This window comes from Rhinopithecus bieti, unplaced genomic scaffold (assembly GCF_001698545.2).
Source record: "Rhinopithecus bieti isolate Rb0 unplaced genomic scaffold, ASM169854v2 scaffold_31127, whole genome shotgun sequence".
Taxonomy (NCBI): domain Eukaryota; kingdom Metazoa; phylum Chordata; class Mammalia; order Primates; family Cercopithecidae; genus Rhinopithecus; species Rhinopithecus bieti.
This window is the reverse complement of record NW_016813970.1, coordinates 2,102,061-2,126,097: the sequence shown is the minus strand read 5'-3', so window position 1 is coordinate 2,126,097 and position 24,037 is coordinate 2,102,061. Positions and strand designations below refer to the sequence as shown.

Sequence of the window (24,037 nt, the reverse complement as noted above, 5' to 3'; positions counted from 1 at the left end):
CCCAGATTTTTTTTTTTTTTTTTTCTCTGAGACGGAGTTTTGCTCTTGTTACCCAGGCTTGAGTGCAGTGGTGGGATCTCGGCTCACCGCAACCTCCAACTCCCGGGTTCAAACCATTTTCCTGTCTCAGGCTCCCGAGTAGCTGGGATTACAGGCATATGCCACCACGCCCGGCTAATTTTGTATTTTTAGTATAGAGGGTTCTTTCATGTTGGTCAGGCTGGTCTCCAACTCCCGACCTCAGGTGATTCGCCCGCCTAGGCCTCCCAAAGTGCTTGGATTACAAGCGTGAGCCACCGCGTCTGGTTAGTTACCGAGATTTTTAAAAACTGGGACTTTAAGAAGCAATGTGAAGGCAAGCTACACACATACACACACAACACACACACACACACTTAATTCTTTTTTCTTCTAGGAAAATTGGGATCAATCAGACCTATAAGTCATTGTGTACAACAGGTAGATCTGAGCTTTCTTTATTTCTATTTAAATGACCTTTAGAAGTGTTGTTGCCTGGGAGTGAAAGTTGTTCAATGGTGGCATTTCAGCAGGAGCTCCCAGATTATTGAAGCTCTTCTCTTTGCAGCAACTTAGGTCTAAGTCCTGCCGACGGCAGAGGGATAGACGAATTGACCTTTCCAGGTCCCCTGCTCGCCACCAGCCTCCGGACCCGCGCCACCCCCTCCTGGCGAGACCGGGCGCGGTAGACGCGGAGCGGAGGCCCTCCCGCAGGAGGGGCGCGGGCGTGGAGGGCGTGGGCAGGGGGCGGGGCGAGCCCCGCAGACTGGGTGCTCCGGGGAGCTGTCAGTGTCAGGCTCTGGGAGAGAGGAAGTGATAGCTCCCGGAGGAGCGCGAGCGGAGCGGCCGGCGCAGCGTGAGACAGCACATCCTGCCCGCGCCGGCCCCGCCACCTTCGGGAGTCGCCTGCGCCAACGCTGCCGCCGCCCAGGAGCCGCCGCCGGCTCGGGGAGCCCAGTTCCGCCGCTGCCGAGCGCGTCCAGGTAAACTGGAGCGGGATGTCGCCGTTCCCCGGACCGCCGCCTCCGTACCTCTCCCCAGCCCTCCCAACCCTCCCCACGCCGGTGTCGTCTGCGCTGGGAACTAGGCTGGAGCCGAGGCCCCTGCAGCCGCAGCCGGACCCTTGCCCTTGCTCCCTGCCCAGGCTCCTGCGTGCTCCGCTGAGCCCGAAGGCGGCCAAAGCCCCCCAGTGGCATCCCGCTCTCGGCAGAGCCGAGAGACTAGGGCAGAGAAGGAAGGGTCGTGGTGTCACCACCTGGTCGCCCACCTTGTGGGCTGGGAGGGGCGTCCCAGTGCGCCCCGCCTCAGTCTTCCCGGGGGAGTAGAGGGCGAGCTGCGTTGAAATCTGCATCCCTCTGGGCCACCGGCTGGCTGCCCCCGGAGGAGGGGGGAAGCTGCAGAGGGAGGGGAAAGGATGCTGTTTGATTACATTTGGAGCTGTCTGCAAAGCTCTTAGATGCTGTCACTACCCTCCAAGTCGGAGGGAGCGAATTCACTTCCAGCAGGGCATTGATTAAACACTTCAAAGCGAGAAGATGCTAGTTTCTCTCTGCTGCGGAAAAAGTGTGGGGAGGGATGATGTTTTGGTAAACACCTTCCCGGCCGCCTGGCTCTCCTTCCCCCGCTCCCACTCGGAATCGCTCTGGCCTTATAAATCCGTGCGTCGTCATCATAAGGGCAGTGATCCTGGCAGCGCTGATGGGAACTGAGTGTGCGGGAGTCTCATGACTTGTACCTTGGCTAATAAGATTAAACAGAAGCCAAGGATCAGGACAGGAAATTACATAGGAGATCAGAGACTCAACAACATGCAGAAGATGGAATATATTCGCTATTCTGGCCTCTACTAATCCTAGGTAAGGGGCAGGAACAAGTAGCCAGCCATTTTCTTGCTTGGAATGCCTTTCAAGTGGGCATTGTAGACCTACTGTAGTTCAGAGTCGTGAAAAATTGCTTCCAAACATTCCAGATTAGCAAAAAGAACAGCTAACAGTAAGGCATAGGCAACTGCAGGTGACAACCCAATGCCTGATGTTAACACAGATACAAGTAACAGTGTGTGTACATACTTTAATTGTGGAAATTAGAGAGATATATGTTGATCAGTGTTAGTAAATTTGAAAAGGGAATATTCAGTGCAATTTGCAAGCTGAGGGTACTGGTGAGAATGTAATACTACCTCTAATTATTTACAATGCCGTTTGTTCAGAAAGGTTTGGTGTGGAAAAAGGGGTCCAAACTCAGCTCTTTTGATCATATTTCTCAATAAAATAAAATCTGAAACACCTGCCACTGAGTCACCAGATGTTCTCTTCATAGGAACCAACTCTTGAATATTTGTTCAGGTCTGAGGATCCAGTGCTCCAAGACCCATTCCTCTTAAAACTTCTAGCACCGTACTTGGGAAGTTTTTAGAATACAGTTGGGGGTCGAATGCAGGATTTTCCAGCCTGTCAAGCTCTTAGCCCTGTTTCTGGCCCACAGCATCTAAGCATTTTACTTTTTCTTCCTTGTCTCAGGCCTCAGATACAAATGCACTTGCTTCCTCCCTCTTTGGACCTCTGAGATGCTGCAGCCTCTGGTGTACAGTCCCCTGGAGGAGGAGGGAGTGGCTTGCAGCCATTCCCCACCCCCCAGCCTTTCCTCCCTCTTTGCTACTGAAAACATGCATGGTTGTTTTACTGTTAAAGCTTTAGATAAAATCACCAGTAGGGATATGGGCAGAGAAAATAAACTCGACCCGCAGGAGAAGGGGCAGAGTTCTTAGAATAGCGGTTCATGGTCTTCAGTTTCTGACTAACTTCAAAGAGAGTAAGAGGAAGTCACTTGGCATTTCAGTCACCATGTTTTATATCTCAGAGAAGGCTCTAGGATCTTTCTTCCCAATCCCTCTGCTTCCAAAAACACTCCTTCCCGAGTCTACATTTAATAAATGAGCCTTGCCTTTGATGACAGTGCTGAGTCAAGGATCCAGCCTGGGTGCTGCTCTGTCCATACTCAAAACAGCGATGTAGACCATGTAAAATGGTCTTGTAAAATGCATGCCAAATCTGAAATCTAGGTACTCCTCTTAGTACAGACAGTGTGCACAGGCTTCACCCTGTTACCATTTTCTCCAGTTTCTTTGTTGTTTAATGTAGCATCAAATGAAAAGGTCACATGCATCTGTTTCAAAATCTGTTTCAAACAAATATATTCCTTCATTACTTTATTCTCCCTGCACTTTGTTCCACCAAATGAAACAAAGATTGATAACAATAGCTAAAATATATTGAGCATTTTACCAGGCATTGCATTTTAAAATACTTTCACAGGTGTTAACTTATTTAAACATCGCAAAAATCTTATGAGGCAGATATTGTTTGTAATCCTGTTTTACAGATGAGGAAACTAAGACACACAGCTGTAAGCTGTCAAGTAACTTATGCTCGACTACTAAGTTGAGCAAGGCAGCATTTGAATCAAGGCCTGACTCCAGGCCGGGAGTTTTAACCTCTCTCTTCCATACTATAAAACAGTTACAGTGGTTAATTTTCATATATTGAATACCAAGCTCTTCTCTTATGTTATCTCATTTTAATTCTTATATTAATCCTATGAAGTAGACATTATTATCCATATTTTACAAATAATTAAATGAATTAAATGGCATACTCAATGTCATTTAATAAATGGCAGAGGTAGGATTCAAATAAGGTCTCTCCAAAGACTCTAAAAATAGGACCCATCCATTTTGGCTATTGTGCTGTGTGAGAGGCAAAAAAGACAGTGTATGTCTGTTTCTTTCAGGTTTGCTGTCCAATTTCAGGGTGATCCATTGTTATTTTCTTAAAGCCACAAGTATAGCCACACTTTTTGCCAGTTGATTGGTAACTGTGAATAATATATGCACACTCAAAGTAGACCCATGGCCCCTTAAAATAATATATGGCATTGTTTTTGTCTCCTTAATGAAATTAGCTATTAAACTTTGTGGATCTCAAATGCTGTGTAAATAGTTGCTACCTTAATCAGGGATCTCTTTTACTAGAAACCTTTGTGGCTTCTACATTCCCTAGAGCATGTGAGAACATATATTCTCTTGGGAACTTTGCTGGGACTAGGAGCTTCTAGAGTTGACTTTTTTTGAGAATTAACTCAAGTTAATTCAACTCTCATTTTTCTTCTTTGCAATGTATAAATCCTTGACCAGGTCCATGTAAAAGTTATTCCTCTTGGCTGGGCACAGTGGCTCACACCTGTAATCTCAGCACTCTGGGAAGCCGAGGCAGGCCAGTCACTTGAGGTCAGGAGTTAGAGACCAGGCTGGAGGCTCGTGCCTGTAATTCCAGCTACTCGGGAGGCTGAGGCAGGACAATCACTTGAACCCAGGAGGTGGAGGTTGCAGTGAGACAAGATTGCACCACTGCACTCCAGCCTGGGTGACAGAGCAAGACCCTGTCTTTTTTAAAAAAAAAAAAATTATTCCTGTTCACAGACACTTTTCATCAATATCCTGGACTTGTGTTCCTTGATTCCTCTCTGCGTGAGGCCTGGCCCCAGAATCTCAGAGTGAAGTTTCCATTGTAACATAGATACCACTGCCTAGGTGCTAATCCTCATGAGCTCACATACTCATAAAACATCCTTGATTCTTTGTTGGAGGAACCTTCTTAAACAACAACCCATAGATACTGTAAAAGGGAGGCATATGAATGGTTTTCAGATGGTCAATGAACCCACTAAAATTGATGCAAATTTTCATGCATTTGTGCATAAATGCAGTTTTCTAGGGAAAAAAAATGGGGATATTGCTAACTAAAAATACATGAAGAATCACTGGTTTACATATGCTGTTTAAAAAAGGGGAGAGGAGCAGAGGTCACTCTGCTGAAATGTATCGAAGACAAAGCCAAACTATCCTACCAGTGGCAGCCAAAAAATAAAATGTTCTTGGCTATCAGGACATTTTTTGGCATTTCACCAGGAGTCCAGGTGGCAGGTACAGCAAACATCAACTGACAGTGAGTCAGGCCTGCAACTGAGTCAGGCCTCCAGGCATGGCAGGCAGTCCTAGCTCAGCTTGTCATTCATTGAGCACCTCCCCTGTGCACAGTCAGTGCTTTACAGATGTGTTAGTTCGTTGAATCATCCCAGCATCCCTCTAAGGTGGACATTTTTCTCTTTCTTTGACAAACAAGGAGATGCTTGGAAGGATTAAGTCACTTGGTCAAGGTCACATGGAGCCAGATAGTGGAAGGGCTGGATTTGAAATGCAGGTCGGCCTGATTCCAAAGTCTGCTTCTTCTCTTCCTACTATAGCTCATTGTTTGCCTGTGTGGGATACCAAAAAAAGTATTGTTTAGTGTAGCTTTTTATTGTCGCAGGACTAAGAGTCCCTCAAGAAATACGTTCACACACTGATAAGAAAAGCTTAAAAGTGTTATCAAAGGAATAACAACAAGTAATATGTCTCCCAATGTGGCAGAAGAAAAGCAAGCCCTGCTTTACTTAAGGTGAGTTGAAGCTCCACATTTGCTTCCCCTGTCACCAGGTGTCTTGCTAAGTACCAAATGCACAGCAGCCCCCACCTGAAAACTATCTTGCAGGGGTAACTGCAAATCAAAACTTTAATCATTGCAAAGATGAATTTTCTTTAAGGCTGTTCTGTCCTCTCGGGCTTCCCTGATGTAGCAGCTGTGTCATGATCCGGAACACTGACTCACTCCTAAATCCTGGGAGGGCCACTGCTTACCAGATGACTTATGTGCTCTTTAGTTTTCAATTCATATCAGTCTTGAAATCCTCTTAAGCAGCTGTTCTTGCTTCCAAATTATTACTTACGCCCTAACAGTTTTCCACTTACCTATATTCTTGCTATGATCGCATAGAACAACCCACGGTTTCATTTTGGGGGTACAGAACAGCTGATGCCATCAATGTGGCAAACACACAAAGCAGAAATTTCAGTCAGAGTTGAGGGCATTCATAATAAAAATAATGAATCTCTGGCTCACGCCTGTAATCCCAGCACTTTGGGAGGCCGAGGTGGGCGGATCACAAGGTCAGGAGATCAAGACCATCCTGGCTAACACGGTGAAACCCCATCTCTACTAAAAATACAAAAAATTAGCCGGGCGAATCACGAGGTCAGGAGATCGAGACCATCCTGGCTAACACAGTGAAACCCCATCTCTACTAAAAATACAAAAAACTAGCTGGGCGAGGTGGTGAGCGCCTGTAGTCCCAGCTACTCGGGAGGCTAAGGCAGGAGAATGGCGTAAACCCAGGAGGCGGAGCTTGCAGTGAGCTGAGATCCGGCCACTGCACTCCAGCCTGGGCAGCAGAGCAAGACTCCGTCGCAAAAAAAAAAAAAAAAAAAAAAAAATGAATCTCAAGCACTATAGAGGATGATTGTACTTGATCAACAGACCTGCCTGGTAACAGTTCCAGTGTGCTTCATTATGCTTTAACTCAGTGCTCTTCCAACATTTTTTTTTCTCTTTTATAATCCCTCAAGAATTTAAAAAAATTCTGCGGCTCCATCATCTCCACACATTTTAGGTTACATCTAATGCTTTTCATCATAAATTTATAGAATCACAATTAATGTGATTTTCAGAATGTTGTAAACTTTGACAGTTAAAAATAAAACCGTGACATCGTTCTTTGAATCCAATTAAAATCTAAATACCAACTTCAATTTAAAATGTATGGGAAGACGCTCTTTTCACAATGGGATGTTTTCAGAGGCTGGTCCCATTTTCTGCTCTCAAGTAGAGGTGACGGGATAGCTGTCTTTCATCTTTCTTCTATTTAATGATTTTCAGTACAAGATGGGCTCATTCCAGTGCTTTCTTTTCTTTTTAGTTTTATTTATTTATTTACAAACAGGGTCTTACTCTGTTGCTTAGGCTGGAGTGCAGTGGCATGATCATAACTCACTGCAACTCCAACTCCTGGGCTCAAGCAATTCTCCCAACTCATCCTTCCAAGTAACTGGGACTACAGGCATGTCCCACCACACCAGCTAGTTAAATTTTTTTTTTTTTCATAGGGATGGAGTCTTGCTGTGTTGCCCAGGCTGGTCTTGAACTTGTGGCTTCCAGCAGTCCTCCTCCCTCAGCCTTCTAAGTGTTGGGATTACAGGCATGAGCCACTGCACCTGGCCCCAGCAAGTTTTTAGATCAGTGGTTCTTAGCCAGGAGCAATTGTCTTCTCCAGGGGATATTTGGCAATGTCTGGAGACATTTTTTATTATCTCAGCTGGGGAGAAGGGCTGGCATCTAGTGGGTAGAGGTTGGGACTGCTGCTGAACATGCCACAAAGCACAAGACAGCCTCCACAACAAAGAATTATCTGACCCAAAATGTCAATGATGCTGAGGTTATGAAACTCTGCTTTAGAAGTTCTAGTTTTCTCATCGAAATCTTCCCTGTTTAATAATTTAACTCATTTTTTTTGGTCTTTACAAGATAGCAAAAAGCACAACATCTAAGAGCATGTAAGAGGCAGCATAAAGTAATGAGAAGAAGAGGCCAGATATCCCACTTACTGCCTGTGTGAGCCTCAGTTTCTTCATCTGTAAAATGGGGACAATGATGCCTGGCTTGCAAAGTTATTGTGAGGATTGCAGACAATGAGTGTACAGGTCCCAGCACATGGTACATGCTAAATACATGGATGATTCTTTTTATTATCAAACAACAGTTATGTCACTCTCTAGTTTATCTGGGATGTGTGTGATCTTGCCTTCCTTTGAACCAAAGGTATGCTTTATTTTTTTAAAACAAAAAAATTGTCTTGATTTAAATTTACTCATTGACATACGTCTTTCTTCTAGACTTTAGGCTCCTTCAGACATCATTGTGTCTTCCAGCAGAGAACCTTACACATGGTGAATACTCAACAAGCTTTTGTTGACCTGAAATATTAGCCAGAATAAATCCTACTTAATATTCCTTTTCTTTTAAGACTGAGTTCTTTTTCCCCTTGGAGCATTTTAATGTGTTTAGTAAAAACATTCACTTCCCGAAATGTAGCACCCATTGTGTGTCTGTGCCCAAGATGAATGTGTGTTTGGTAATGCTTAGAATCCTGGAAGCCTTGCCTTCCTGAATCAGGATCATGCAGAGCATTTCTGCTGGGGGAAGGGGAGTCTTAAGGAGGACAATATTTCATTGAAGAAATGACAGGCAGCATGGTTTGAATCTGATGTTTTCCTTTTTGAACCCCTTAGGCTAATCCTTTTGGTCTGGCTTTGGTCTGACACTGTCCAGTGAGCAGTCCAGTACATTGGCTTCTTTCTGGTAGAAGGGACATTTTGATTCCTTACCAGGTTTATATTTTATTCTAATGTCCAGAGTGAAGCCAAGTAATGAGTATATTTTCATTGAATAAATGAAATATTCATTCACTCTAGTGAATAAATGATGACACAACATTATACATCCTTTGCCTACAATCACTTTCCCTTTTTTTTTTGAGACGGAGTCTCGCTCTGTCACCCAGGCTGGAGTGCAGTGGTGTGATCTCGGCTCACTGTAAGCTCTGCCTCCTGGGTTCACGCCATTGTCCTGCCTCACCTTCCTCAGTAGCTGGGACCACAGGCGCCTGCCACCACACCCAGCTAATTTTTTGTATTTTTAGTAGAGACAGGGTTTCACCATGTTATCCAGGATGGTCTTGATCTCCTGACCTCGTGATCTGCCCACCTCGATCTCCCAAAGTGCTGGGATTACAGGTGTGAGCCACCACACCCAGCCTCACTTTCCCGTTTAGAATACATGCTAGATTGTCTACTCTGACCTGAAATAGTACACATTTCTTTGTCAAGATGAAGACTTCACTCATTGAAATGGAATGAAGTCCTCTCCTTCTGAATGCAGTTTTAGATCCTATAGCACACCATGTGGAAGCCTCTAAATGTTTATCAAGTTGTTGAATGTTAAAAGGAGCCTGAGTGCAGGGGATGACCCTGAGACTCTGTCTCAGAACCAACTTGTGGAATGTCAGTTGGTGGGTTTGGATGACGGAAAAGGAAGCAGGCTCTGTGGGGAATGTGTGTTTTGACACAATGTCCCCTTTTAAAATGACGGTGCGTCTCCTGTTTCACCATCTGCCCGTTAGTATCAATATAGCAAGAGGTTGTGGGAATTGGTGTGTATTTTGTGGAAGAAAGAATAACAAAAGAAAAAAAAAACACCTTTCTCTGCCTGTTTTCTTGAAAAGTGTGACTTTGTTCGCTTTCAGAAGGTATAGGTTACAGCTGATTCAGAAAGAGGATCCTCCCTCTTTGAATGCCTTCAGGCTTAGAGGAAAATGAGAATCTATTTGGGTAAGTTAAAAATGCCAAACTAAATCTCCCAATGCAAATACGGACCACCCAGGGACGTTGTAAAAGGCCAGATTTGGGGGTTTGAATATTTACACATTTTCTTGCCTCCTATTTTAAGCTTTTTAATATTTGTCAAATGCTGCTGAAAAGTAATTGGCATATCAAGCAAGGGTGAAATCCCATATCTTATGCCAGAGAATTTAAAGCCAGGGGACTGTGCTCATTTCCCTTGAGAATCCCTTGTTTTTAAAATGAAGAAATGTGAGTTCAAAAAATTCTAAGACAGTAAATTACAGACTTTAAAGTAGATAGAAAAGTTGATTACAAAACTATCGTTGAGGAGGAGGAAGATATACTCTCTTTGAGTGCTCCCTTTCCCTGGTATAGTCTGCCCTGACTGAGCCATTTTTTCTCGGTAAATTGGGCAAAAGTTTATTTTTGACGGTGGGTCAGGGTACTGGAAACATCACCCTATAACATTGTCAACACCACCGCTACCTTCCCAAATGCCGAAAGGGCAGATCTGGGCAGCACATGGAAAAAGTGTTTTCTAAACTCTCTGGAGGAAAATACAGAACGTTGCTTCAACCAGGGCGCATGCTCTGGAGACTGTGGTTTTTAATGACATTTAGTACTTTCTTATTCTTTACACCCTCCTCGTGGGGCATTCCATAGCACTTTAAGTTGGAGGTGGTAAAGGAGGGGTGCTTGAAGATGTCAACGCTGTCAAGGAAGGTGAAAAGTAACAAGAATTCTGACTCATTGGGGTGGATTTGATCAGGCTAGACTGTATCATGATGCAGTAACAAATAACTGCCAAACCTCAGTGGAGTAACACAACAAAAAAATTTTCTTGGCCATGTTACATGTCCAGTGTGGGTCAACAAGGGGCTGTGTTCATCATGTTCACTCAGAGGCCCATGCTGCATGAGGCTTCATCTTGATATATGCTTCTACAATCCCTGTGGTAGATTGCATACTGCATATTAAACCTCCTGGAAGTGACATATGACACCTCTACTCATGTTTCATTAGCCAAAACCAGTTGGGCGGCCATGCCTGACTACAATGGCATTGTTAAGTGTAGTCCTACGGGAGGGGAACTGAAATTTTTGTAATAAACTCAAATAACCGTGGAAGGGAGGGACTTACATGAGGTCTGCCTATTCCTGCTAATAACTGCAGTCTCTATGGGGCACCCCTAGGGACACTGATTGATATGTAACCACATATGTAGTGGTTTCAGCCACCAACTCTACAAGTGAATTGGGAGAGTTTCCTGAGCCTTTTGTGGGACTGGCAACAGGGGTCACTCATTTGCTCAGCCACTGCATGCTCAAACCCTGTATGGGATGGGGAGCATGCAGACAGGCAGGTGCAGGAGCCAGGATGAATGCTTTTGGGCCCCAGCCCCATGGTAGCATGGAAGGATGTGTTATAATTAATGCTCTTTTAGCAGTTAATGTCTGTGGATGGCTAAGTATTAAACCAACTCGTGGAGAGTCAGGGTGACAGCCTTTTACACTCTGCCCTCTTGGTACCTGCATCCTTGTCCGGCGTCCAGGAAGAATCAGGTCACACATGGACTTGAAGGATGGTGAGCACAGTGGTTTTATTGAGTGGTGGAGGTTGCTCTCAGTGGGATGGATGGGCAGCTGGAAAGGGGATGGAGTGGGAAGATGATCTTACCCTGGAGTTCAGCCATCCTGTGGCCAATCACCTCTCTGACCTTCCCCAGCCGAACTCATCTCGATATTCAGATGCCCCTTCTCTTCTCTCCTTCTCTGCCACTCCTTTCTGCTGCTCTGCCACTCTTCTGCTCATGGATCCTGGGGTTTGGGGTTTTTGTGGGTACAGGATGGGGGTGTGGCAGGCCAGAGTGGTTTTAGAAAAGGCGACATTTGTATATGAAAACAGCAATGCCTGTTCCCATTTAGGGCCATGGGTTTCCAGGCTTGAGGGTGGAGCCTTTGCTGAGGAACCACCCTCTTCTACCCAGTATTTCCTTGCTTCCTGTCCATATCACTAACACCTGAACGAATGCCCATTAAAATATAAAATGCATTTGCATGATTTTAGCATCATAAGGAATAACAGGTTCCCAGAAAACTGAGCTTACAAATATTAATCTTACTGATAATGAATAAAGGAAATATATATGGGGTGAAAATTAGCTTCCTTCAATTATAGTCAAGAATATTCATTTAGAACTTATGGAATGCCAGCCCTGAGTAAGACTGAGTGCTTGGTGGGCACATGAAAATGAAGAAAGTACAGATCGTAGGGGCCAATGTCTAATGGGGGAAAAATAGAATAATTAATTACCTACAATGTGGTTATATGTTATCACATATCAAATGATTATCACGTATGTTAAAATGGGATAAATGCCTCAGAGATATAACAAAGTACAATGGGGATTCAATAAGGGGAGTGATTAATAATTAAGTGAGTAATCACTTCTTTCAATTTGCAGACTGACCAGACATCAGTGTTACCCAGACAAAAACATTTCAATTAATGTTTTACATTCATCCTCCTCTTTTGTTTTTGGACCTGATTTGATCACAGAAAAAATTAAAACAGTGATTATGATTAAGAGGTAGTATAAGAACATGACCTCTGGAAATAAGATTCAAAGCTGAGTTTCACCATTTACGAGCTATGCAATCTTGACAAGTTACTTTGCTTCCGTGTACCTAATTTTCTTCCTCTGTAAAATAGGATTCATAATAATAGCATCCACTTCCTAGTGTTGTGCTGTGGTTTGAAAGAATAAATCCCATTTAATTTTCCATTTCTTTCAGGATTTAATTTTTTCCCCTTGGATCATTTCGATATGCTTAGTACAAACATTGATTTCCTGAAATGTACCACCTCTTGGGTGTCTGGGCCCCAAATGGATGTGGGCTTAGTAATTCCTGGGATTCTGGAAGGCTTGCCTTCCTGAATTCGGGTCGTGGGAGTGTTTCAGGGTCAGATGTTCGGTCAGTATTTTCCCTAGTCTGAGAGACAACCGTATAGTCTAGAGAGCTCTAGAGTGTCAATCTGGCTTCTATTCTGATAGATCTGGTAATTCAGGTCTATTGGAGGTACATTTCCTAGCTCCCCTATTCCCACCCCAGCACTTCAAAGTCATGTTAAATTAAATTAAAATTTAATGTGGTATAAATAAATTGTGACTGAATCATGGAGGCATTCTACTTGTTTGATTCCAGAACGTTAAAAGGTCCATGTGGTTGGGACCAGTGCCATAGCAAAGGATTGACGAGCTAGAGTCTGGGTACGATGGAGGGGAGCCTGTGAGGCTCATCTTGGTAATGCTCACCTTCTCTCTCCTCTGTTTTTTCTTTGCCTTCCCCACCCACTCCTTGAATGCAAAGTGGGGGCAACTTGAGGTGACGCTGCAGAGCTTGTGGGCTGTAAGTGGGCGAAGGGGTGGGCATGAAGACTGTCTTTGGCAAATAGCTTTGAGGATACTTATCTGCTGTAGCCCAAACTTCTTGTAAAAAACAGAGTTAATATCCATGTAATAGAGAACCCTTAATTGGTTCAAGCTGTTCAAAAAATGGGCTGGGCTGTCTGTGAGGTAGTGAACTTCCCAATGCCTAGGGAAGTTCAAGCATGTCACCTCCTGTGAACATTGTCTGTGAACAGACTTATCAGTGAGAGGTCAGAGAAGCTCTGGTAATCTCTACATAATTTTCCTCAAAATTTAAGAATCTCTGATCCTTTGTAATGAGACAGAACTTTGTATTATTCTTTCTTTTGGCCAGGTTCTGCCATTCACCTGGGGCCAGCATAAACAAGGGGGCAGGTGCCAAATTGGGAAAATGTAACAACTTTTGCCTATTTCCTTTCCATGGGACTGTTTAAATTGTAACACTCATTCATCTGTGCCTTCAACAAACATTTATAAATTCTTCCTGCCAGACAATGGGAGGGTTATAGTAACTTCAGGGAGTTTAACAGCCAGTGACAACCATTAAAAACAAATAGGTCTGGAGCAGTGGCTCATGCCTGTAATCCCAGGCTAAGGCGGGTAGATTACTTGAGCTCAGGAGTTCGAGACTAGCCTGGACAACATGGTAAAACCCCGTCTCTATCAAAAAATACACAAAATTAGCCAGGCGTGGTGATGCGCATCTGTGGTCCCAGCTACTCGGGAGGCTGAGGTGGGAGGATCACTTGAATCTGGGAGGCAGAGGTTGCAGTGAGCCAAGATCGCACCACTGCACTCCAGCCTGGGCAACACAGTGAGACTGTATCTCAAACAAACAAACAAGCAAACAAAAACCAAGAAATGTTGCTAACTTAATTCCAAATTGACCAAGCCACCATGTGTTTGATGGCTCATTCTTTCACCAAATCCTTTATTCATTCATTCACTCAGTAATCTCCTAATGTACTCTGATGGTTTTTTATAATCTGATCCTCCTTCCCCAAAACAGAGAGTAGACAAATATGTCATTTCAAAGTTATATGCCAGAAACCCCAATACCATATACATATACATTGTATATAATTAACAAAATCTATGCCTTCATTGGAGCTTAATATATATATAAATATATGTATCGCAAATGCTAAGATATCTATTTTGGACACTTAATTTCTCACTCTTTCATTCTATACAGCAAAAGTGTAATATGAAAGAAAAGTGTTAATTCCAGTAGTTTGCCTTGATTAGCAGATTTAAATAGACTGAATTGGTTTAACATGGAAATTCTTGATATTTTTTCAAGACTTTTATGTGTTCTAAAAATAAATCACTTTCTTCTGAAGCAGGGCAGGACCAAAGGGCAGAAAAAAATAGCCCTGGGTCAGTTATGTCCTGAGAGTGTGGCACCAAACATTCCCCTTTCCAACTTGTTCCCCATTGCGCCCCTGCCACCTCAAACCCATTCGACCATATGCTACCGTCCCATTGAACTGTGCTATTCCCCAAACATCGGCCACTTCCATAGTAAATGATCCCCAGTTCCCATCCTACTCACATGTCAATGTCTGGCTCTCAGTGCTCCTCCTTTAGGAAGCCCTCTTTGTGCTCCAGTTCTTGCAAGCACTCCTTAGTACGTTATACCTTTATCACACATGTATCCCATTTCCCTTGCAATGTTGTTAGTGTTTTCAGACCCTCCCATATTACATGCTTTTTGAGACAGACTCTATACTGATCATTTGTGTAAGTCCCATGGTACCCAGAACAGCACTGTGTGCTTTGTAGGGGCTCAGTAAAAAAACTCATTATACTGAATTAACATAAAGATAAATTTAGCATCGTGGAGCCAACTACTTAGGCTTCCTGACTCTTGGCAAATTAAAAATTTTGGTTGACTAGTGTGCTTCTCCCTGCTTTAGAAACATATGGAGGACCTTGCTCAGAAGCCCAAGGTAGTCTTCCCATTTCCTTCCATCAAGGTAAATCATCCCAGCGTCCTTCCCCTTGGCCCCACCACTCCATTCCTGCAAAGAGTCACTGCGCAGCAGGGACTGGAGCAGTGGGGAGAAATGTGCTCTGATCTGCTAAAGGAATTTGGGGTTATGTGACTATATATGGACATGTGTGTGGGTACATGCTCATGTGCTGAAAATAACCCGGTGACACTCTTGAGCATCAACATTCTTACCTGTAGTCAGCTATCATATTGCAGCTGATGAGGACCAGCAGTTAGCTATATAGATAGGCAGAATTAAGGTCTGAATCTTAGTTTTGAGAGTCTAGATGTTAGATTGTTTTTAGATAGCCCACATTCTCTAGCAACTTACTGATGGGCAAACATACAACCCAATGTAAATACATGTTATATGTTAGGTCCCCAACATAAAATGCCAACTTACTAACTTTGCCAGGAGAAACCTAACTTCCCACTGAATCAAATGCCCTTGTTTATAGGTCAGTGTTCCGAACTCTTCTGAGAACTTGAGTTTCTGGGCCCTTGGTTTGGGATAGGCATGGCTAGGACAGGACTAGTGTGAGGTTATTAAGGATAATCTTAAAGGCTGAGTCTAGAGGTAACCTGGGCATTGAAAAACCAAGCAGGTGGTCCAATTATGTTACTACATTCAAAAGAGCTGGGAAGGGAGGCAGAATCTAGGTGTGGCAATAATATAGCAATTGAGGGCACCAAAAGAAAGCAAAAGGGTTGAGAGGGAGGGTGGGGAAATAGATCTAGGGGAATCCTAAAGCCAATGGAGCATTGACACTTTTTATAGAACATAAGGCTAGGAACAGGGAAAGGAGTTCACTCAGACACGTTTTTTGAAGCCAAATTTGTTCATTCATCAAATATTGATTATCTACTCTGGTCAGTCACTATCCTTAGTATTGGCAATAATCAGTGAACAATATGGACAAAATCTATGCCTTCATTGGAGCTTAACTTCTAAAAGGAGAGACAAACAACAAAAAATACTTAAACGTTAAGTCTAACATATGTAATGAAGAAAAACTTAAGGCAGCAGAAAAGATGGTAATGCAGGGACAGTGGGAGGGGAATAGTTTGCTATTTTAAATAGAATTGTCAATAAGACCTCAGTGAGATGAAATTTGGACTAAGTCTTGAAGAAGCAAGCCATTCAGATATGTAGGGGAAAATGCATAACAGACAGAGGGAAAAGGAGATGCCAAGACCCTGAGGTGGGTGTGTACCTGATGTGTCTGAGGAACAGTTAGTAGGCTGGCGTGTCTAGGGATGAGATCAGGAAAGGAATAGGATTGTGTTGTGTAGGGCTATGGAGGCCATTATAAGGAATTTGGCTTTTACTCTGAAATGGGAGCCATTGGGGACCTTTTTGCAGAGAAGTGACACGACTTGACTTGTGTTTTAATGAATTACTGTAGCAGCTGTGTGGAATGGGCTGCAAGGGAGGGCAAAGATAGAAATGAGGAGACCCATTAGGGGGCTCTTGCAGAAATATGGATGACAGATGATGGTGGTTTAGACAGGGTGGTAGCAGGGGAGGTGGTGAAAAGTGGACAGATCCTGGAAATGTTTGGAAGGAAGAGATAATTTGCTGATAGATTGGATGTGGAGTTTGATGGAAAGGGAAATCAGGGATGGCTCCAAGACTTTTGGCCTGAGTAGCTGGAAGCAGTTGCTTTGATTGAAGTGGAGAAGATCAAAAGCTGGATGCACATGAAGCCAGAGTCCAGGGAACAGTTGTCACAGCTAGTGCTTCACGGTGGCGTGCTGGCACCATTGAGGTGACTCACCTACCAGACACACAGGAAGGGTGACGTGAGTTGGTCAGGACGATGACATTTGGTCAGGCGCACAATGTGCGCCTTTTCCCTGCACACATTGGGGAAAACTTGAAAACTTCGTGCCCTTTTTGTATGGTTTAAGACTCTGTTCTCCTTCTATTGTAATAGGTTTTGCAGTTGATTACCACTAATTATGTGGTGGTAGAGAAATCACTTTTATGTCTCCACTCTGCTACTTCCCAAGGCTGTGATTGGGTGGGAAAGGTATAATTGCAGTACCATTCAATAAAGAATGTTCTGAAATATGGGGCATCCTAGCAGGAGAAAAGGAGATAGATGTATTCATGTAAATTACTACATATTTTGGATATTTTGTGACTCCTTAGCATGCATGGTCTTGAAAATTTAGATATAATTCTTCCTCCATTTTAATTCTTTCTTCCAGAATTGGTTTTCTTTAAAAGCTAATGTATACATGCCTGCATGCTATTTTCACTCATAGTGACAGATGGTTGAAACCGGCTCTAGCTACATTTTTTTAAAAGTCTTGAATTTAAAAAAAAATACACATGAGTATCAGAAGGGTTTAAACCTTTTAGAGCTGGTTCAGAAATCTGCTCTGAATGCTGCTTCATACCACTGAGTTATCCATTCGTGTACAAAATGCTGTGTGCTGGGCCAGGGTAGGGAATTTGCAGCCAAGCTTTTCAGAAGGGTATTTGCTTTCTAAAAGGTATATAAAGGTTGTGCTGATGGGGCAAATAGCAAATATCCAAATCCTAGAGTGGCGTTCAGCATTTGTGTTGACATGGTCTGCAGGGAATATGTGATGGTCCTGCATTTCAGGCAGTATTGATTTTCTACACTCTTATCTGCATATTAAGGTAGCTGGGAAAGTTGATTACTCTTTCAAGAACACCCACTTTGATGTGTTTGTACTTTGGGGTATTGAGGGACTTATTTTATGTTTGAAATAAGTAGATTTCAACAAATCTGGTAGATTTAAACAAATAGAGTGGAGTTTGCTTTGGTCATTCTGTGATAGAGCTTTCCTGCCAGTGCTCTGTGAATGGATCACAGGTTCCATGTATACCCAATATTAATTTCTTGGCAGCCCTCAGGGTAGTCAGAGCCTGGTAAGTGTCCTGTGGTAGTGAACACCTTTCTCTGTTTACCCTAACATACCTTGCAAATGTCATCATGATCTGTGGGTGTCATAACATGCAAAATGTTGGCTGAGAAAGGATAAAGGTAGAGATTAATTTAGAATTAAAAAATTTTCAGTTTAAGAATTGATGTAGCTCAATATATTTCAAAAGTTTAACTGCAACTAACAATTATAAACAATATGTATATGTAGCAGTAAATGTATGTATATGTGTCCAAAACAAGTTTCTTACCATGTACAGTACGTTCTAATAATTATAATCTGTTACATCACAGGAATGGCTGCCTTTGACCACTGACTTGATTTTGTAACTCACCGGTGGGTTGCAACCCATGTTTTAAAAGGCTGGTGTAGAGTGAATTACACACTAGGAATTAATTATCTGGTCTTGTGCTTGCTCACATCCTTCTATGTTTCCCTCCTGTGTACAGAGAAGTTCAGACCCCTTTAAAGCATGGCGTAGCCAACCTTTGGCTATAGGGTGACCAACTTGGCCAGGTTTGCCTGGGACTTTCCTTGTTCTAGCACTGTACATCCTGTGTCCTGTGTACCTCTGTATTTCTGTGCAAACTAAGATGGTTGGTCACTCAGTCTTTGGAATCTGGTCTCTGACTGCCTTCCCATTCTCATCTTCCTCCACCCCGTTTTGTACTCAGTGTTCCATCCATATCCCGTTACTTGTCCCACAAACTGGTCATTCTTCTTACCTTCCACCTTTGTCCATGCTTCCCCCTCTGCCTGGGATGCACCACTCACCTGTGCCTTCCTCAGATCTGGTCTTCCTCCATTCTGGTTTGTTGAGTCACCTACTCTTTGGAAACCTTCTTTCACTGCTTTCTTGTGAGCAAGGTGGTAACCACAGACTACACTGACTTATGGAATCTTTAGTAACTGTGTTTTCCTCAGCTGTCATATTCTTTATCGTCTGTTGAACAAACATTAGAAGGAAAACTGCTGACATAAAGTGGGTGACTATGGCGAAGAAAGAATACAAGATAAGTAGAATAAATCAATAGAGATGATATGGCCAACAGAGTGGGGCAAGAGAAGATGCCAAAAACGTAACTACAGGCTTATGCAGTGGCTAAGTGGCTAAGAGCATGGTGTGCTGTGGAGACTTGAATCCTGGATCTTCACATGCCAAAGTTGTTTGCTTTGGTTGTGAGGATAGAGTATTACCTTAGAAGCCTCTTCTCTGCATGTGCTTTTCCACTCATCATGACCCCAACAGGGATTGGTGGTCCTTAAAATTAGGTAGCCTTAATTACAAATTCATACATATTTTGTAGTGAATTTGAGAGAGAATTAAGTGGTCTTAAGATGTGGAGATATTCTTAACTTATAGTTTTAGAAGATTGGAATAAATTGATTTTTTGTGAGCGTGTGTATTGCTGATTTATTTTGGGAAAATCTAATTTTACTTTATTATCTGAATTAAATAATATTTAAATTAATTGACATTAAAATTATTCCTTTCTTCATTGTGATTAATGTATCTTGATTGAAACTTCCTTTAACATGGTAGTTCAAATTTGTGATCACTAGGGATTGCAAAAACAGCTGCATGGCTTGAATTTGCCTGCATCCTCTATCGAGAGAGAGTGCCCACTTCCGGCAGGCCTACTGGCCTATGCCGTCTTGATTTAACTTTGTTGCACAGAGAATCTGGCTCCTTTATAATACAGCAGGCCCAAGAATTCAGAGTCAAAGCTAAAGCTAGTCATGTCTAAAGATTTGATTGTTATCAGTTATTTTAAAGATCAGTCTGCCAGGTTACCTGAGAGTAGTTTATTTTTAGACATGTTCATTTATCATCTTAGCAACTCAGAGAAAACAGCTCCAAGTGCAATAGATGGCTCTGTTCTAAATCATAGATTATTTTTACATCACTGTTAAACAGAAAGTCCAACCAGCAACATGATAATTTATCCTCAAGGAATTTGGGGCAATAAATTCAAGACTGCTGAATTTATTGGTTGAGATCAACAATAGAGACTGTCAATTATAAATTAATGGATTTTGCTACATAATCCTTTTAGAGTCAGAAAACAGAGATTAAAAATGTAAATCAGGCAGGAAAAATTATATCAATGGATATATAATGGTAGTGATTTAGTAAAAGATAGTTGAATGGATGAGGCAATGTTAGGAGTATGTGTTTGTTGCACATTTGTACTAATGAGTGAGACAGTGACTCTCCCCCGCCATCCCCTATGGGAATAAAGATTTGTTGCATAATAAGGAATAACTTTGCTGATTTGGTCATTTAAAAGCATAGTATGCTGAGTTAACTTATTGATGATTGGAAAGTTCTCAAAATGTTAGTGAAAATATGGACAATATGGACATAATGTCTCTAATAGTTGTTTAGCAATTCAAGAGACATTTATTGAGCACTCAATGCTAGGCACTACAGGTACAGAAGTAAATTAGACATGGCCCCTGTCTTAAGAGCTTTAAGTCTAACAGGAGGAGAAAAATCACAGAGTATAGTCATGCGCTATGGTACATGTTCCAGCAGAACTACATGCAGGGTACTCCAACAGCACCAGTGAGGGGTGCATGACTCAGGCTTGTGCTGGGGTTTAGACATGGTACCCCCAAATATAGCACCTTGGCATATTGAATATTTTAAGCTGAAGGAATTTGAGAAATGGCATGTGCAGGAAGGTCTCTCTGACCATCCCCTCCCCTTCTCTGAAGCAAGTCAGAGGATGCTCATGTGAGAGGAAGGGTGCATCCTTATCTCTGAAAACACAGGATACAGAGAGGAATCTGAACAAAGACACCAGGCTATGCTTCCCCCAGTTACTACTGTTAGATAATACTTTTTGGCCAGTCAATTTTTTCCTCACAACTCTTCATTCTTCATGAAGCCTACTATAAAAGCATTCAAGTTTAACTGTTTCTTTGGGTCTTCATTTCCTTATGAAGCTTCCCATGCCATGTGAAACTTACATTAAATACATTTGTATGATTTTCTCCTTCTAATCTGTCTTTCATTACAGGAGTCTCAGCCAGTGAACCTAAGATAAGTAGAAGGAAAAGGTATTTTTCCTCCTCTACACTGGATGCCCTAGGAAGGCTTTCTGGAGGGAATGTGATTGAGTTGAGACAGAAAGATGAATAGGGGACATCAGATTAAACATGGTGAGAAAAACATTTCTGGAATTTGCAAAGGTACAAAGGCAAAAAATCCTCTTGCTATGCACCAGTAAATTGTGAACTAGGGAGTGGAAGGATATATGGATGGAGAGGTGAGAAATAAGAGCATCTTATGTGCCCATGATAAGGAGTTGGGACATATTTTGTAACAGTGTTTTAAACAGTGTTCTGTCACCCAAATCTGATGGTAGTGTACCCATCATCAAATTTGGGTGATAGAAAGCTCACCCTGATGCTGCGTGGAGAATGTATCATCAGGGAGCAAGGTTAGCAGAGGAAGATGAGTTAGGAGAGTACTGCAATTGTCAGAAGCAATGATGAAGACTGGCCTTGTGCAATGTGAAAGGACATGGGTCGAAGAGGGCAGGCTGGTAAATATTAGGTGGTCAAATTGGGAGTACTTGAAAATTGGTTGTGGGGTGTGGTGAGGTTGAGGATTTGGGGCTGACCAAGGAAAAGACAAGATGGCAGCACTGCAAAACAGCTTTATTGGGTGGTACTTGGACAGGACCGGATGAGAGGAAGTCTCTCGCAGCAGACCTTCCAAAGACAGCACCATGAGGCCACCACCCAAAGTGAAAGAGGACAAGGGACCTCCCAGGGGAGAAGGGAATGGAAGATGGGGCCTATGTGTCTAGGTGATGTTGCTCAGCTGCAAGTTGGGGAGTCTCTGGGTCAGAGAGTTCCAAAGAGCAACAGCAGTTTAGAATTATTTCTATAGCCACAGGATTTGTATTATCTATGGCTAGCAGATGTTGGTTGCACACAGAGTCTAAATGGCTAAAAATATACCTATTTGAACTCTATTTTAAGCGATTGGATGTGTGAGAATTTGTGTTTTATGCCAGTGGGTTATGAGCTAATGGTCCCAGCATGCTGTGAAGAAATAAACAACATAGGGACCAATGTCCAGGGGCCATCTTTAACCCATTTATATAACAGCCAATGTTTACTCAGTGCCTACTCTGTGCCCAATGTGATGCTGAAGAGCCACCGTGTGAGTTCCAAAGGAAGCTGTGTGATGCTCTATGGAGGATCCACCCCTTTCCATGTGCTCCTTGGGAATGCTCCTTGAGATGGAGCAGCTCCTTTCTATTCAATGAATGTTTTAGAACGTCTAGGTGCACAGACGCATAATTTCCTATTATATAAAGTGCAGTCATGGTAGCTTTCTTTGTTCGGCTTCTTTGCCTGATACTTGGCCTAAGTATATGATTTATCTTTCCTATCTGTTCTGACCTAAGGTTGTGTTTCCTGGGGATCCTGTTGCAAGGCCTCACTTCTTTCTTCATGTAGTTGTCCTTGTGACAGTGCCCAGCGGGCTCCCGTCTCCTTTCTTCTGATTCTGTTTTCCGGTTCCTCTTCTGCCCTAATTCCCAGTGACCCAATTCCAAACTACTGCTCTCTAGTTGTCCAAACCATTCCATCTTTAGTTTTATACTCTTTCAAGGATTCTACTTGAGATTCTCATTTCCTAAGGACTCTTGATATCATCTGAGTGTTTCTTGAAGGAAGATACTCTAAGAAAATGGTTGATTCTCTTAATTGGGGAACAGTTCCCTTTCCAAAGAGAAGCATACTGAATCTCTAAATTGGTGGAATGCACCATAGGAGTCAGAAATTAAACAAAAATTTTCCAAACTTTTTGGCAAAGATGACAGTGGCTTTTGAGTCCTTTAAGATTTAAGGGCTCTCATCTCTACTCTGTTAACTAGATAAGAGGGCAGATACCCCATGGATTGATTTTTCTCTCTAGCATAATGGGCCTCTGTGCTGAGGGCTCAAGAGCCTCTCCTGTTTAATGTGCTGCAATTGCCAGTGCTCAAGTTGCAGTTAAAGTAGTACAATTTGGGTAGCTCAGAATCATAAAACAGCGAAAATAGGACTAGAGACAATACGTAGACACAACAGTCTTAAATACATCTCACAAATTCAGCAAGAGTGATACTAAAGGCTTAATTTTAGAAAAATTTCTGAATTTCCTAGTCAAGAATTTACCCAATATGAGTAAGATTGAGAGGAACCTAGAAAAATCAACATAATGTTTCAGCTGTGTGTATGGATTGATACAGGTTTTCCTCCAAAATAGTAGTTCTCTACAGACACAAATAGGTCCTTCCTATGTAAATTGAAACTCTTGCAGTGCTTGGGACTACCCAGTATTGGCTTTGCTGAGGTGTATGGGAATTTCAGAGGCAAAGCTTTTCCTTCTGGTGTCAGCTCGCTCATGCAATTTACATGTGATGCCACCAGGTGGTGATACAGAGGGATAGCAAGATTGGACCAGAAGTAGACTGATAAACATCCATCATAACGGCTTTTTGTTTAAGAGCTTTCTTTGGATTAAAATTAATAAAATCTGGAATAAGTAAACACTGGAAGGAAAGCATTATTTAATGAAAGTGTCCAAGAATAATGAAGTCTGACATTTCCATTTTAACTCTTCCATTTCATGGTTGTAAATGTGTATGACTATATCTGCTTCCATATTTATGGGTAAAATGCTGGTACTGGATTATAAAATCTTTGAAGTTCCTGTTTTGAAATGAGCATGTATAATTGTAATTATTAAAGCAGTCTATTAATGCTATTCGCAATCGTAAAGACAGGGACTCAACCTAAATGCCCATTAATGGTAGACTGGATAAAGAAAATGTGGTACACGTATGTCATGGAATATGATGCAGCCATAAAAAGGAATGAGATCATGTCCTTTGCAGAAACATGGATGGAGCTGGAGGCCATTATCCTTAGCAAACTAAGGCAGGAACAGAAAACTAAATACCAGATGTTCTTACTTTTAAGTGGGAGCTAAATGATGAGAAGGCATAGACGCACAGAGGGGAACAATACACACTGGGGCCTGTTGAAGGATAGAGGGTGGGAGTAGGGAGAGGATCAAGAAAAATAACTAGTGGGAACTAGGCTTAATACCTGGTGATAAAATCCATAAAACAAGCCCCCATGACACAAGTTTAACTATGTAACAAACCTGCACACGTACCCCTGAACTTTAAAATTAAAGTTAAATTTTAAAAAGTAAAATGAATTGAGAATGCCTTTGTAAACAAAGATGATGGTTTGCAAACTCCTCAGTGATATGAAGAAGCCTACTAGGTATAATTGAAGTCTGTAAAATCACCCTTTGTTTTCTTTTGTAAAA

The 24,037-nt window shown here is 42.4% G+C and overlaps 1 protein-coding gene across 6 annotated transcripts in view; it reads left to right on the top strand.

Annotated features, from left to right (window-relative positions):
• The first annotated feature begins 677 nt into the window (after positions 1-677).
• Positions 678-24,037, top strand: part of DYNC1I1 (dynein cytoplasmic 1 intermediate chain 1) — a 327,551-nt gene continuing 304,191 nt past the window's right edge. For 5 of the 6 annotated variants that reach the window (XM_017849322.1, XM_017849319.1, XM_017849321.1 and 2 more), the window contains exon 1: positions 678-1,001. The gene's annotated coding sequence lies outside the window, so the exon portion shown is untranslated. Of the gene's footprint in view, positions 1,002-5,489; positions 5,514-24,037 lie in introns of those variants that run through there. The other variant, XM_017849318.1, reaches the window with a different exon arrangement.